This window comes from Schistocerca cancellata, chromosome 5 (genome assembly GCF_023864275.1).
Source record: "Schistocerca cancellata isolate TAMUIC-IGC-003103 chromosome 5, iqSchCanc2.1, whole genome shotgun sequence".
Taxonomy (NCBI): Eukaryota; Metazoa; Arthropoda; class Insecta; order Orthoptera; family Acrididae; genus Schistocerca; species Schistocerca cancellata.
Window position 1 is genome coordinate 157,837,265 of NC_064630.1, and position 17,864 is coordinate 157,855,128.

The window sequence follows — 17,864 nt, forward strand, 5'->3', positions numbered from 1 at the left end:
ATGCAAAGTTCATAAGCAGCATGTGCGATCAGTTAGGAACAAGGAGTTACTGGCCGACGCATACCACAGAGACATCGCGGTACTGCGTGACGTCACAGCAGTCGCTCTTGCAAGCGGCCTCGGCATTAGGTTTCCCACCAAACGACAAGTCGGTGCAACAACTTGTTGGCGCATGTGATTTCGCCTACGCAGCGCCGCTTTGAAGCAGGGTTTAAATTTTATTTGCCGCCTGTGAGCACAACGGTTCCGGCTTGCGAAAAACAATTCTGCCTGCTCGGACGTGTACATCTGTTACCCGCCTTTGTGCATGCTTGAGTTACATCTCGCTGCGGTTTCTCTCCAATGTTATCTGCAGGAAGGACCGTGACCTGAGCACCTTCTTAATCCACGCGGATACACTGCGAGCATTCATAGCAACCTCACCATTGCTCCGCCTCAAAGCTATTTATTACGTTCACAGCAACTTGTTGATCTTCAAACAGACCTCCCTTTATTACCATGCCCTCCAGTAAACTAATTTGAGCACGAAAATTTATGAGGTATTTAGTATTTGCAGATAATTAACTATTTTACGCCGTCTTGACATAACACGTAACGTCGTAACTTTCCACCTAGTTGGAACGTGGGATGATGTTTTGAAACCATCCTTCCGATACCATCTGACGAGTCGTCAGCAATGAAAACGCCGTTAAGTTTAGCGTCAGAAATTCGTCGTTGATGAGACGCCGAGAGGACAACAAAATTTGATCCTCAAGAAGAAAATATCGTCAAAAAAAAAACTTTTGCATATGTTTAAAGACACGATTACCTACATTCGTTCAATGAACAGAATTTTATCAGTTTAATCTGCGCAACATTTTGTTGCATCATCTGGAGCTTTCTGACAATATTCACGCTTGTCAATGAGAGGAACAAATATTAATCGCTAATGTTTTTTATGCTAGAGACTACTACAGAAATTCCGTGAGCGTGTTCTTTCTTTTTTGAAATAAACACTTAGACTGGCGATCAGCTAATTTCGCCTCCTTGGGCCTTATCAAGCAACATCAAACAAGAATTTTGTTATTTGTTTCCATTCGTCAGCTTGTGAATCATACAGGAGTTGGAAACATCAGCATGAGCTCGTACAGTAGATGTTCATAGATTCTGATACTTGACATTGGCCACGCCTTATGGTTGTACTTCAAGCACACTTATTGAAATGTGCTCTGTTTGTTGGTACGGCGATTACACGTAAATATGGGTAACACTTTTTAGTTCTAAATATACGGAGTGTTAAAAAAAGTATTCCATATTTGGAGAGGTGGCAGTATGGACCAAAAAAGAAAAAAAGTGTCCATTACAATATGCGTAATCTTAAGAGCTATGAGCACTTGTTCATCTTAAATTTCTACTGGAATCTCTTGACTATCACGTATGTCCTACAGAATGCAAGAAACAAATGACGACGCATACCTCTGTTATTGTCCACGGATACAGGATACAGTAAACACCTGTTAGTCTTAAAATTTTGAACATAGATGCTGTTCAGCAACGATGAACATAAATGAATGATTTGAGAAAATCAGCCAACCAATTCAGGTGTTTATAAAATGTTTTGTAATAATTATTCCTCTGGTCACATAGGTCAAACAGGCAGTGCGATCAAAGTGAGGTATGAAGAACGTTATTAGGACAAAGGGGTTTAATGTGCACCACTTCACATTTTCGAACATTTACTCATTATTAATTATTCGCCTGAAGATCTAACAGAAATCATAATTTTGTGTAAAGGAGGCTACAGACCGGAAATCAGACTTATGTGAAGAACTGGAAATTTTTAAACACACACTCAGTAGGGATCGTAACATGTTAAATCACAGCTGCAACCTTCGAGTCGACAGTTTCTTGAAGGTTTCAAGCTGATACTTCAGACCGGTTAATGTAGTTACAGGTCGTTGGTGGTCTCCACTTGTCATTTAGCCTCATCAAATTTCTAATTTTTTCTGTAAAATATATTATTTCTTTCTGTATATACTCCTTTTTACTGTTATAACTCATTTTAAGGTTTCCCCATCTCCTCCATGCCTCCCATCTTCCCCCATTTTTCTACCTAAAAATTTTTCTTAGTCCCTTCGAGATACAGTGTGACGATTGATTGTTTATACCTTATCTGTTTGCTATGCACAGGTATTTTCGCGTAGGTACACCACCTATGGATGTTTCCTATTTCGTGTTACAACTTTGTCCATGTAAATTTTAATGTGAAGACTTTTACGATTAGCCCAGGTCCGTTGGGAGTGCTTTCAATCGATTCTGATTTTACTGATAGTCACGTAAACCATGTTACTTGAAATGCTAATATGTGATTTTACGTATAAGTAATTTTTATTATATTTTTATCAAGTGGTTTTGTACATCCTTTTTCACCTTTATTTTTAACTATATTGTGAAAAAATTCCTAAGTAGGTCCATGTACTTTGAAGAATACGATTTTACAATTGTTGAAACCATTGACAAGGATTGTTAATAAAACTTTATACACGCAACTGGCTTACTCAAATCATTCATCTTTTAGTGTTTCTCATATGAACCTTATTCACAGTTCTGGATACGTGCGGTGAATGCGTTAGTTCTAATGGAGCCACTTAATCTTATATAAGTTTGTCAAATGCTTTTACATTGAAATTTTATCTTAGCAGTAACCGGTATAATGGAAGCTTATTATTCCACATGGTAAATGGCATACATGATCTTTTGTAGAGGTTTGGCTATAGGAAGAAACCGTCAAGCTCGTTTCGTGTACGCTGAAAAATATCCAGAACGCATGATGCCATCCGTACTATTATTCAGCAAACTTTTACAGCCAATAGAAGACTCTGGCTCTGTATCTCCAACAACAGTGGATCGTGGACGGTTTGCACCATTCGTACTTCCACTGTGTAGGAGCGGGGACTGCAACGAGTGGAAGAAGATCCTGAACTGCTGAAGAAAGGATCTGAATTATTCGGCCTCTAGCCTGGCTGATCCTGCATGAACAGTTACTATATCAATACAACGTACAGTATGTCCAACCCCTTTGGGCACAAGATCAACTTGCCATAATGCAGTGTTGCCAATAGATATTGCTAACAAGGAGAGGCCACAGTTGTGGGATCGACTTTTTGAAGGTTAAGGTTCCAAGCATGACATCCTGCAACCATTCACTCTGGTGGACCCTCGTTTGAGAGTATTCGATGAAAAAATTGCGAAATTTTGCGTGATGCTCTTCAGCTTTAAAAAAAGGGATGTTTAACAAACTGGTTAAGGTTCAGTCTTCAGGTGCTGGAAGTTTTGAGTTGCCAACACGGTAGCTCGTGTTCGGTCAGAAGTCAGACTGACCTCTGCAATAAAAAGAACTGAGCGAAGTAATCAAGGGTGAACTTGAAGGGGTGTCACGCAACGTCCCCCCAGACCAAATGATGAGAACAATGACGAACAAAATGAAGAGAGAGGAGGAAAAAGTGGTTAGAATCTCATCAGATGTTTTGAAATTATTTATTCTTATAAATTTATCGAAATGACTTTTACCATTATTTTTATTCAATTAATTGGATTATACGTATTTCTTTGATTACTATTCCTATTCGTTTGTCACATCGTTTTAATCAATATGCTAACTTTTTCAAAATGCTGTACTTTTTTTGCTATCATTTTTTCCATTTACATTCTTTATGCATGTGATTTTAATTATCTCATGTATTAACTTTGATGTAATTCCTTCCGTTTTCTCATCCTATATTTTTGTCCGTGTTATTGCATTCATTATTTCCATTCCACATTTTGCTTGAATTACGTTTTATTTATAATCCCGTCACTCGCTTAAATCTTCATCTGCATTACTTTGTCCACATTGGAATAATTATTAATGTTTTAAATGTTTTAGGACGTTAACTACACAAAAATTGTACATTTCGTAACAAAAAATACCTTTTTCACAGATCTGCACAGTCGATGTAAATCGATTATTTCGTCTTTTGTTTCTTAAGTGATACATTTGCAGTTTAAAATGTTTAAATATCGTGACAGATGAATGAAAATAATTAAATTCACTTTCAAAAAGGTCCGAAGTGAAAAATAGTAATAGGAAGAAAAAAATTAGAGGAATTTGAAAAAGTTAATATATTGGTTAAGAAAATTTGACGAAGGAAGAGAAATAAAAAATTATAAATTTAATTGATTATAAATGATGATCAAAGTCATTTCGTTGAATATTTATGAATGAAAAATTTCAAAGCACCTGACGGGACTGAAACTCTCAACACCTTACAGATAATTTCAAAAAGTCGATCCCCTCTCTAGGGACCATTCCTTGTAAGATGTGGCAAAGAATCACTTTTCACAACAAAGTTACTTTTCACAGTCGACATTAATTTCACTCGAGATGGGAACATCACTTTTCGTAACCATCGAAAGTGGGTTGATGCAAATCCACACGAAGTTGAAGAATCTAGGATAAAAGTACTTTCGGTAAATTTACCATCTCGCCGTCGTGAGAAGCCAGTGATGACACTCCTCCTTATGAGTCGTAGTGTCACCAATTATCTCGTCGAGGTGTAGCTTTACCTCTGAATTAGACTGATCTCTGCTGAAGCCAATGGAAGATTAACGACCTCTGCGTCGAAACATGCATGTGAACATTCGTTGGAACATTTTTGCTATCTTCAGCGAGCTTTTAGTTATTTTCTTTCGCCTGTTAAATACATGTTTTTCAACGCAGGCAGGATCTTTGTTGTTACATATTTGTTTCTTTTCACTGTACATCATGCTTTATATTATGATCTATAAAAATAAACAACGGCTTGTTAATAATGACAAAACTTCAACACACAAAGCTGAATAAAAACAAAAAGAATAATGTTTTGTATCAGTGTGGTGGAAGATATCTCCTCCTTTGCAGAGTCGTCATAAAATTTTTGACTATACTTTTACCTCTTTGTAAACCTATATCATTCGTTGCGTGAACGCTGTATACGGCATATTCGAAAGCTGAGAGCGCAAACCGGCGCACGAATAGCTTGCTGATATGACATGCGGGCAGTTCACTACAGACAGCTTCCATTTATTCTCCACTGTTGCGGAGACTCGGATGACCGCAAGCTTAAATATGACGTGCGGCACTTTACGCCACTGGTCTCACGAGTGAGATCACGTTTACTATACATTTGCCGCTGAGTACCATACCACAATCACCGCGAAAGGCGGACACGGATATTGCACAGAAACTTGGCATCATACTTTCCCTTGTGAGTAACAGCAGAATTATACGGGTTAGCTATGGTAATAATAAGTAATTAATGTCCGTTTCACGCAGTGTACTTGATGAAAACCGCGGCAGAAACGACATAAGGCACGGCAGTGTGACCGCTAAGGCCGCGCTGCGCACCAGTCTTCTAGATTTACAGCGTCTGTGAATCACAGACTACTGTGAAGAAACATCCCTCCTTCTCTGGGAAACATATCTGGCTACCAGTTCCGGGAGACCTTCTAAACTATTAGCGAAGGTCGCTCTCACCTTCCAGACTGTTAGCAAGGCTCACTCTCTGCACTGGTAGCGTTTTACCAATGAAGAGAGAGGATGTACGAGGTGCATTCAAGTTCTAAGGCCTCCGATTTTTTTCTCCGGACTGGAAAGAGATAGAAACATGCTCATTGATTTAAAATGAGGCCGCGTTCATTGTCAATACGTCCCAGAGATGGCAGCACAGTACGGCAGATGGAATTTTACCGCCAGCGGCGAGAATGAGAACTGTTTTAAATACTTAAAATGGCGACGTTTTCCTTACTTGAACAGTGTGCAATCATTCGTTTTCTGAATTTGCGTGGTGTGAAACCAATTGAAATTAATAGACAGTTGAAGGAGACATGTGGTGATGGACTTACGGATGTGTCGAAAGTGCGTTCGTGGGTGCGACAGTTTAATGAAGGCGAACATCGTGTGACAACAAAACGAAACAACCTCGGGCTCGCACAAGCCGGTCTGACGACATCATCGAGAAAGTGGAGAGAATTGTTTTGGGGGATCGCCGAATGACTGTTGAACAGATCGCCTCCAGAGTTGGCATTTCTGTGGGTTCTGTGCACACAATCGTGCATGACGACCTGCAAATGCGAGAGTGTCATCCAGGTGGGTGCCACGAATGCTGACGGACGACCACATGGCTGCCCGTGTGGCATGTTGCCAAGCAATGTTGACGCGCAACGACAGCATCAATGGGACTTTCTTTTCGTCGGTTGTGACAATGGATGAGACGTGGATGCCATTTTTCAATCCAGAAACAAAGCGCCAGTCAGCTCAATGGAAGCACACAGATTCACCGCCACCAAAAAAATTTCGGGTAACCGCCAGTGCTGAAAAAATGTTCCATGTTATGGGACAGCGAGGGCGTAATCCTTACCCATTGCGTTCCAAAGGGCACTACGGTAACAGGTGCATCCTACGAAAATGTTTTGAAGAATAAATTCCTTCCTGCACTGCAACAAAAACGTCCGGGAAGGGCTGTGCGTGTGCTGTTTCACCAAGACAACGCACCCGCACATCGAGCTAACGTTACACAACAGCTTCTTCGTAATAACAACTTTGAAGTGATTCCTCATGCTCCCTACTCACCTGACCTGGCTCCTAGTGACTTTTGGCTTTTTCCGACAATGAAAGACACTCTCCGTGGCCACACATTCACCAGCCGTGCTGCTATTGCCTCAGCGATTTTCCAGTGGTCAAAACAGACTCCTAAAGAAGCCTTCGCCGCTGCCATGGAATCATGGCGTCAGCGTTGTGAAAAATGTGTACGTCTGCAGGGCGGTTACTTCAAGAAGTAACGCCAGTTTCATCGATTTCGGGTGAGTAGTTAATTAGAAAAAAAATCGGAGGCCTTAGAACTTGAATGCACCTCGTATGACAGATTTCGGAGAACGGTTTGCTTTGTGGTATCGGTACCTAATTATGTTACTGAACGTACATTGCGAGGCTTGCGTGGTGTAACATAGCCGAAGCTCAGTAACCAGATAACTTATTCCCGCTTTGTGGGGTCTAACCTATACAGAAATCTGCCAAATCGTCAACCATTACGTATTGAAAGAACATTTTCCAGTTCAAGAACGTATCATTTTCGTGGCGTTTCATGACCATCACACATAGCCTTAAAGGGTAAATGTACTTTGGAAACAACTGCTAAAACTAGAAATTTTCTTTTTTGTTCACCGAATGTACTTCCCGTCAGACGAAGATGAGGCGGCAAGTGAACGCCCTACCAACGAATGCAGTTGCTGTTACGTGGTGGCTTGCTTGCACGCAGCAGCTGCACAGCCCCGTCAGGTGCGCGGTAATATTTTAAAGGTCACTTATACTGATCTGACTTTAACTCTGGTCTAGTCCTGAATCCAGTGAACGATAGTTTCCATCACCAGTTCCATGACCAGTTTTTCTGTCTTTGGAAGCGACTGTAGACACTGTCTTGATGCAATTTTGATGCTGCCTTGATACAGTGCCGAAACGGTGCCATAACACTGGCTCTAGAGGAGCCGTTTCTCCTCATACATAAGCGTTTGGTGGATGGAAGCACAATTCGGGAACTATTTAAGTGCGGGTGACGGAACCATAAATTAGTCCTTGCACTGGGGCGCTCTCTCTGGACGGGATCCTAACTCTGTCCTGCCTGAGTTGCAGGCAGCTCGTTGGGCTGCATGTATGGCAATGTCCCGTATCTCTTCAGGACACAGCACTTTCAAATTTCTGTTAAGAGCCACACTGAGTACCAGATGGACTCCTTACAGAGAGAATCCGTTCCTATTGAATATCTACATCTACACTTAAATATATAGTCCACAAGCAAGTGTATGGCTCATGGCAGAGATCTTATACCACTATCAGTCATTTCCTTTCCTGTTCTGCTCACAAACAGAGCGAGGCAAATATGACCGTCTATATGTGACGGTACGAGCCCTAATTTCTCTTATCTTCGTGGTCCTCGTGCGAAGTCTACACTGGCGGCAGTAGAATCATTTTCAGTCAGCTTCAAATACCGGTTCTTCAGATTTTCTCAACAATGTTTCGAGGAAACAACGTCGTCTTCCCATTTGTCTTCACAAAGCATCTCCGTTGACTATGGTGTCGATGGAACCTATCAGTAACAAATCTAGCGGCTCACCTCCGAACTGCTTCGATGGCTTCCTTTAATCCGACCTCGTAGGGATGCCAGTCACTCGAACAGTACTCAAGAATGGGTTGTAATAGTACTTTGATTTTAATGTAAGTACGGTACTAATTAAAATTTCTGTATATTGGTATATTTAGATGCATAGTTATGTACGCTCGTACGTATTTGCTATCGTCAGTTTCCTTGTATACTTAGTTCCGAAGCTGCAGTCTGATGATGAAATTTTGAAACGCGTAGTGCTTGATAAAGAAGAACTTTTATATATGTAGAAGTTGAGCCAAATCTGAATGGTAGCCTACCTCTCCATCAAGTAATTGCACTAGTATTATTTACGCGATCTCCTTTATAGATGACCTACACCTTCCTAAAATTCTCCCAATTAACCGAAGTCGACCATTCGCCTTTCCTGCTACCGCCCGTAAGTGCCCGCTCCATTTCACATCCCTCTGCAACGTTTCAACTAGATGTTTGATGCGGCTCTGTCAACCAGCATGCTGTTACACAGCCGCATTGTTTGTCACATTCATGTGGATTAATTTACATTTTTATATATGTAGAGCAAGCTGCCACGCATCACACGAATTAGAAATTTTGTCTAACGCATCTTGTAGCCTCCTACAACCGCTCAACGACGACACATTCCCGTACGCCACAGTAAACAGCCGTTGACTGCTGCTCATGCTGCCCGTCAGATTATTTTGTGTACAGAGAATACGAGCGGTCGTATCACACTTCCCTTGTACACTTCTAACGATACTCCAGTCTGTGTTGCACACTCGCTGGTCGAGGACAACGTACTGAGTTTTAAAACTGTCGTGGACTTTATCATGGATTAATTCTGTCACTTAACAAGTCTTCGAGGTACACACATCTCTGGGAACCTAATTCGTATGATGGGACCTTCGTGAACAGTCTGTAGTGTGGTGCCGTGTAAAACACTTTCTTTAAATTTAGGAATATATGGCTCACTTGACATTGTGGAAAGGGCAAACTGAGATCCGCAGAGCGATGCTTTTTAAATTCTTATTGATTTGTCGACAGAAACTTCCCCCTTTCAAGGACATTTATTATACTCGAACTCGGAATACGTTCAAGAATTCTGCACCAAACTGATGTTAAGAAATTAGTCTGTAATTTTTCGGGTCAGTTCTGCTTATAAACAGGAGTTAGCTGCACGTTTTTCCAGTCGATTCTGACTTTGAGTTGGGTGAGAGATTCGAGATAAATGCGAGCTAAGTAAAGTGCCAATGCCATGGAGTACTTTCTTTTAAACCGAAATGGGATTCCATCCGGACTTGGCGACTCATTTGTTTTCAGCTCTTTCAGTTGTTTATCTATGCCAGGGATGCCTTTTAGTCTACTGTGTTCTCCATACGAAAGGCCGTGTGATAGTCAACCCATGCCATGTTTATACGATCCCCCTGCGTGAATGCTTTCTTAAATTTAAAACTTCAGCTTTCCATTCGCTGTCTCCTATTGCCGCACCAGTCTGGTCAACTGCTGACCGGATAAAACTGTTCGACATGCATATCGATTTTACATTTTTAGATGGGAACCCAATTTTCTAGGGCTCTCGGTAAGATCTTGTGCAAAGATATGACGCATCTGTATCTGACGTGGTCTTGCGATTTTTATCGAAATTTGCTGACACACAGGACTCAGTAAGTTACCTCAGATGGTAATTCATCTACAGATGATGAAGTAATACTTGATTTCCATCACGTGGACTGCAATATAGTATGACCTTGTTGCGCAAGCTCTACATTAATGACCTTTTTTTGTGAATTATCAGTTGTCTGGTCTGACACGGCCCTCCAGATATTCCTCTCCGCTGCTTAGCTCTCCATCTCACAGTTGCAGACAACGTCCTCAGTTATCTGCTGTATATATTGCAACTCCTCTCACAATTTTTGCACTCCACTGTTTCGTAAAGTAACATAGAGGTTATTGCTTGATTCCGTAACACATGTCTTATTAATCTGTCCCTTTTTCTTTGAAGTGTTTTCCGCACGATCCTCTCATCGTTAATTCTGGAGAGATCCTCATTTTTTGTCTTATTGGTCGATCTAATTTTCAAAATATCTCTATAGCACCGCATCTCAAACACTTCGCTCATTTTCTTTTCCGTTTTTCCAACACTCCAAACATGCATTTTCAGAAATTTCTCCACGACTTAAAGCCGATGTTTAAGTCTCGTAGATTTCTTTTAGCCAGGAATGCCCTCTTTACCTTTGTATCCTTCTTTCTTCCTCCGTCGTATGCTGCTTTGCTCCCAAGATAGGAGAATTCCTTCACTTCATCTACTCTGTGGTCCACAGTGTTTATCGATAATCTGATTTGTGCTACTCCTTACTCCTTATTACTTTCGCCTTTCTTCAGTTTAATCTCAATCCATATTCATCGCTCGTCAGACTGTTCACTCCAATCAACAATTTTACTTTCATTGATGATAGCAATGTCATTAGAGATTCCTTCCACTCTAAGTTTTAATCCGGTTTCTGAACCTTTCTTTTATATTCGCCACCGATTCTTCGAGTGTAGGCTGAACAGTATGGGTGAAAAACTGTCTGACATTCTTTCTGAACCGAGCACTTAATTCTTGGTCGTCAGTTATTATTGTTGACTCTGGGTTCTTGTATATATTATAAATTACCAGTCTTTCCCCACACTTATTTTCCTGGGAATTTCGAACACCTTGCACTATTTGAAACTCCCGAATGCTTTTTCTAGGTACATAGATCCTATGGACAGATCTTGACTTTTCTTAAGTCTTGCATCCTTTAGCAATCGTAATATCAGAACTGCCTCTTTGGTAGCATTAACTTTTTTAAAACAGAAACGATGTTCATCTAACAGATCCTCAAATTTGCTGTTGCATGCTTGAAATATTAAGCTGATTGTGCGACAGTTATCGCATTTACCCGCCCTCTCTATCTCCAGCATCGTGTGAGTGATATTGCCTCCGAAAGTTTAATCACTTAACAGACAATATCAATTGAAATACCAGCGAACTTCTCAGATGAATCAGTTAGCTATGAGGAAATTCAATCCGGAGAACAGGTAATAATATCCAGCTAGACATCGACGAAATATCAGTCTGGTTACTTTCTCTTGACGAGTACTTCACTTAATGTAAAAGCGTGATCTTCTATTTGAAATGAAAAATGTGGTGCGCATGCAATAGATAATAATAAGGAGATAAACTATTCATAAATAAATGATGTACTGGATGCGCCCAACGTGTCTCGTTTTAAATCTCACAAGTATTTTCACAGCTATTAAATATTTACATCCGACTACATGTCTCCTGGTCTCGTGGTTAGCGTAGCTGACTCTCGATTACAGGGTCCTAGGTTCCATCCATGGCTGGGTCGGCATTGCGTGTGTGTGTGTGTGTGTGTGTGTGTGTGTGTGTGTGTGTGTGTGTGTGTTGTATTCAAAATCATTTCATCATCATCGACGCACAAGTCCTCAAAGTGGAGTCAAATAAAGAGAGTTGTGCGCAGGCGGCCGATCTTTCCTGAAGAGGGTTCTCGGCCAAACGCACAGAACTATCTTCATGGGGGGTGGGTTATAAATCTGTATGGGACCAGGAGGAATTATTTTATACTATTTAGTCCGATTTAAAAACGTGATATATTGAAAATTGTTTTTTATTTAAAGAATTATTTTCTGATTATTAGTTTTGCGTGTTTGAAATACACTCCTGGTCATTGAAATAAGAACACCGTGAATTCATTGTCCCAGGAAGGGGAAACTTTATTGACACATTCCTGGGGTCAGATACATCACATGATCACACTGACAGAACCACAGGCACATAGACACAGGCAACAGAGCATGCACAATGTCGGCACTAGTACAGTGTATATCCACCTTTCGCAGCAATGCAGGCTGCTATTCCCCCATGGAGACGATCGTAGAGATGCTGGATGTAGTCCTGTGGAACGGCTTGCCATGCCATTTCCACCTGGCGCCTCAGTTGGACCAGCGTTCGTGCTGGACGTGCAGACCGCGTGAGACGACGCTTCATCCAGGCCCAAACAAGCTCAATGGGGGACAGATCCGGAGATCTTGCTGGCCAGGGTAGTTGACTTACACCTTCTAGAGCACGTTGGGTGGCACGGGATACATGCGGACGTGCATTGTCCTGTTGGAACAGCAAGTTCCCTTGCCGGTCTAGGAATGGTAGAACGATGGGTTTGATGACGGTTTGGATGTACCGTGCACTATTCAGTGTCCCCTCGACGATCACCAGTGGTGTACGGCCAGTGTAGGAGATCGCTCCCCACACCATGATGCCGGGTGTTGGCCCTGTGTGCCTCGGTCGTATGCAGTCCTGATTGTGGCGCTCACCTGCACGGCGCCGAACACGCATACGACCATCATTGGCACCAAGGCAGAAGCGACTCTCATCGCTGAAGACGACACGTCTCCATTCGTCCCTCCATTCACGCCTGTCGCGACACCACTGGAGGCGGGCTGCACGATGTTGGGGCGTGAGCGGAAGAGGGCCTAACGGTGTGCGGGACCGTAGCCCAGCTTCATGGAGACGGTTGCGAATGGTCCTCGCCGATACCCCAGGAGCAACAGTGTCCCTAATTTGCTGGGAAGTGGCGGTGCGGTCCCCTACGGCACTGCGTAGGATCCTACGGTCTTGGCGTGCATCCGTGCGTCGCTGCGGTCCGGTCCCAGGTCGACGGGCACGTGCACCTTCCGCCGACCACTGGCGACAACATCGATGTACTGTGGAGACCTCACGCCCCACGTGTTGAGCAATTCGGCGGTACGTCCACCCGGCCTCCCGCATGCCCACTATACGTCCTCACTCAAAGTCCGTCAACTGCACATACGGTTCACGTCCACGCTGTCGCGGCATGCTACCAGTGTTAAAGACTGCGATGGAGCTCCGTATGCCACGGCAAACTGGCTGACACTGACGGCGGCGGTGCACAAATGCTGCGCAGCTAGCGCCATTCGACGGCCAACACCGCGGTTCCTGGTGTGTCCGCTGTGCCGTGCGTGTGATCATTGCTTGTACAGCCCTCTCGCAGTGTCCGGAGCAAGTATGGTGGGTCTGACACACCGGTGTCAATGTGTTCTTTTTTCCATTTCCAGGAGTGTACTTCAGTCAGTTTGAAGCATTTTGATGAGCTGATTACAACTGAGATATGTGGTAAATTTCTAGTTTATTTCAGTTCCTCTTTAAGTGGGTCTTCCTATGTATATCTCGCGAAAAGATCATGAAGGCAAAAATTACAGAGATTCGAGCCAACACGTAGACCTACCAGCAATAATTCGTGCCACGAGCCATTCGCGTCTGGAACAGGAAAAGGGGGAAACGGGAGTGTTACCCTCCGCCACACACCACACAAGAAAGTGAGGCAATACTGCATTGTCGTCAAGTTCTGAGCAATGTTGAAAGTTCTAATCATCTTGCGTGTAGGGAAGTTGGTAAAAAACCAACTGCAAAATTTACACTGAACAAACAAACAGAAAACGTCTAATTAAAGCACGGTAAAATAGTGTGAAATTGTGTGGTCACTTATCAGAAACTAAGTCGACAAACCTGATTGTTAGTTATTATACAGTGTCTCTGGAAATGTTGAAATACATACTGTGATTAACTTGACTCAATACGTTGAGCATTGACTCTGGCTTGTTCTTCATGTCTTCGTAAATTTCGGTTTCTGCCCTTTTGTTCGTAGTGCAAAATACTTTTTCTCCTTTATTTTTAACAGAATGGTTGTTCTAGGTGAAACCCAAAAGCCGCTTTGTTACTTGAATGTGTGAATGCTTTCGGTAGCGTATTCGAAAATTCTTTTTAGTCTCCACATGTAACTTTATAAACATGAGGGCGCATATACATCGTTTTATTGTGTGCATTCTTGTGTCCCAGCGTCAATATTTCAGCGTGTTAGTTGTTCTAAAGACAATTTTTACATTATGTATCAAAAACCAGTTACCGATCTTGTAAAACAATTTGCCATTGAATGTCTTCTTGAGGAACTTATTTTTATGATCTTGTATGATTTTAATTTCGTTCTTCTTCTGTTTAGTTTTAGAAATTATTTTGTCGATGATAAATAAATGACAGTGGTTTAAGTGCCTTTTTTATTTCGCACTCAGGCAAAGAATTTTTTTCTATTTATTAATCATATAAAAATTAAAGATTTGCTGTCATAGGTGCCACCATCAGGAGTTAATTTGTTCCGCATTGCCGCATGTGGCAAAAGACATCTTGCTTTGACATTCCTGGTGACAAAAGTTTACGTGGGATAAAAGAATATCTCACGTAAATTCTTGTCACCAGGAGTGTCAGAACAAATGGTGAAAGAAGACATTTTAGTGCCACCAGGTGTCAAAACAATGTAGATTTTATCAGATTTGATTCCGTTTGGAAGCAGATGTGCCCAGCGACTGTATTTATTTCAAGTAGTAAAGGGTACAACAGCCAGTCGCTACTAATGTTTATTGAAAATACAGATTTTGGTCATTGTGTTTGTCTGCAGTAATTGTGAGTTAAAACATTAAAGTGGCCTGAATGTTCTAACTTACATTTACGGCACCGAAGACCGTCATACAGTGACCGAAATTTGGACTTGCAGTAAGTTTTATTTGCGACCGACTGCTATACCCTTTACTAACTCCAATGTGCCCGAAGGGCAAGAATTTACATCCTCCGCCGAACCACATTTACGAAGTGAATGCGGTGAATATGCTGTCTGAGCATGCGTGGTTGAAACTCTATATGGTACTATAGGCTAGGCCTATAATGGATACAAACTTTATACTATAGCAGCTTTAACGTACCTTAGTCTTCATGGTATTAACGCTGGTAAAGTGGCGTGATGTTGACCCTTATGTTAAAGGATTCTACCTATTCTACATTTGGTGGTATTTTAAGATGTTTGTCTTCGCCACTGTCTGCTGTCCATTTGGCCATACTATCTAGAAACTAGTTTCCTTTTATCCTACAGTGACCATCGGGCCTACAAATAATGATTTGCCGTTTGTCACTAACTTCTCAAATGCGCCCACTGTTCTATGTGCTTCATAGTAATACATCTTTCCAGTGTTGTTGTGGTTTAGCAAGGCGAGAGCTGATTTATAATCAGATAATACGATGCTTTTGCTATCGGTAGCGTGTTATTTAGACTTCCGAGTCTACTTAGTATGTGTAACCTTGCACATGAAGTTATCATCACTACTTGTGCATATACTCTAGCTATACAACATTAGGTATGTTTTACACTTTCCGAAGAAAAAGGAACTGACAGTCACTTAGTCACTCGAAAGTTTCTTGAAAGACTAAAAAAACCTAATAAGGGGCAATGTTAACAGAGGAACTAAATTTGTATTTCGATGAATCAATGACATTCATCATTAACTTGTCCATCTTAACTATGGTTGAACTCTGTGGCAGTGGTCTGAACTACTTGAAGAAATACAGCAACCAGCCACTTTTTATACACCATTGCTCGCTTCAAAGCGTCCGTTATGCTTGGCCTTCCTTCCATTTGTTTTCTGAATGGGGAACAATATGCAATTAATCATCTCATTTGGTGTTTTGCTTTTGCGTGCAATGACTAGTCAATTATGTTTGTCCAACATGCGAAAACGCTTCGTATAGTGTCTGTGCGAGAAACACGATCGCTTTAAACTCACTCCGCAACAAAAGTGATGTTTGTCCTTGAGCTTTACTAGAAGATTTGAGCCCCTTAAAGTTCAAGTCAAATAAAATGAGTAGAATTTGGTATGAATACTGATTTTCCTTTTCTTTTCTGGTTTATAGTTCAACTTCTATGATGTTTAGAAACTTTTAGGCTAGGACATACCGGGGACATTGAGCGAATTGCATTAATCAATGGGAATTTACCTTTCGTCTTGGTTCATCAATGTGTCAACGGATTTAATTCTCTCTCTTCCACTTGTATCACGTGACACATTCTCGACGTTCTTATCCGTCCGTTCAAATGCATCATATGTTGCTGCAAAAATTGTTCGCTTACACAATCATTCTCTCGTTACGTAGTTTCTCTCTATAAGCCGCTGCACTTTTTCTCTTCCTTGCGCAACTCGTCAATTAAGGCGGTTTTCTGCGAGTGTGGTACAATGCGATATGCGCTGTTTACAAGCTGTATTCAAGAATAATAGAGAACATCATAAAACATTCAAAACATCTGGTAACATTCAAGAATATTCTTAAAGGGTCGAGAAGTATATAGAACAACCTCTAAATTTTTCCCTTGAAAAATTCATCGACGCGAAGGACGTATGATGTCCTGGCGAACGCACTATATATGTGGGTAACTGTATCCATTTGATGTAAAGGACTCTAGTTCAGAAAGGCCGAGTCGGAAGGCATGAGTGAATATCTACTCGAGTTCCACCTCAGTCTCGGCGTTGCGCTAAAACTAAGGGTGCCAACTTCCGAACTGTGATCATACGTACAAAATTCCAGCCGAATACTACCTAATACCGTCTTATAATTTCTCTTATCGATGAACTGGTAATGACGAAGCACATAACTTCATGTCAGAGAGACCGAAAATCCGAAGTCTATGGGACAGTAATAATGAAGTTCATTTACGTGCACAACTCTCACAAGCCATTACATTTACAACAGTTGTTGAAAATGGCGTCCTTCAACGTCAAAGCAGGCAAGGAATCATCACACAACTTTCCGCCATACCCATTTTAAGAACAGCGTCGCAGGCAGCTAAAATTCCTACCAGTGGATGCTCTTCAGACTCGATACGCGGCTGTATACAAGACTTTTCCGATTCCCCCACAAAAATAAATCACGTGAGATGACATCAGGTCACGAAAGAGGATCTCCTTCGTCTATACACTTTTTAGGGAATGTACGATCTAGGTATTAACGAACCCTCTGTCCAAAGTTGGTTGGTTCTTTGGGGGGAGGGGACCAAACAGTGAGGTCACCAGTCCCATTGGATTAGGGAAGGATGTCAAAGGAAGCCAGCCGTATGCTTTCAAATGAACCATCCCAGCATTTGTTGAAGCATTTAGAGAAATCAAGGAAAACCTAATTTGGGAAGACCGGACGTGGGTTCGAAACGCCGTTCTCCCAAATGCGGTTCCAGTGTTCTAACCACTGTGTCACGTCGCTCGGTCAGTCCAAAGCCAGGTGGGGCTCCATCTTGTTGAAACCACATCCATCGACAAACAAGTGGTGTAAGGTGGCGTGGTCTCCTGACCTTCATTTCTTACATATTCCATTCTCACAATCGTATTCTGCACATCAAGACGCTTCATTCGAACCCAAACTCGATAAGGTAGAGTAAATTCTTGTATGAATTCATGCAAGCGATATGCAAATCTAATAAGTAAATCGCAAGTGCGCACCAAGTTTGAAAAAGTCGAAGCTGGCATACACAACATGATGGCCACAAGAATTTTCGTTGTAGAGAGGCAACCAGCCTGCTGGGAGGCCCATCCCTTCAGAGGGGTGAGTCAACACACACCTACTTCGGCCAGAGCGACCGCCCAGAGAGAGGACAGCTTTTGCCAGAGCGAAGGGATAACGACCCCCGTGTTTCACTTAAAAGCAAATTTCGCTGCATTGTGTGGGAGCGCCCAGAAGACGCATTTTTTGATGGACCAACTGTGTAGTTATGGAGTTCTCACAGGAGGACAGTATATGCCTAATGGAGATGCTACATATTT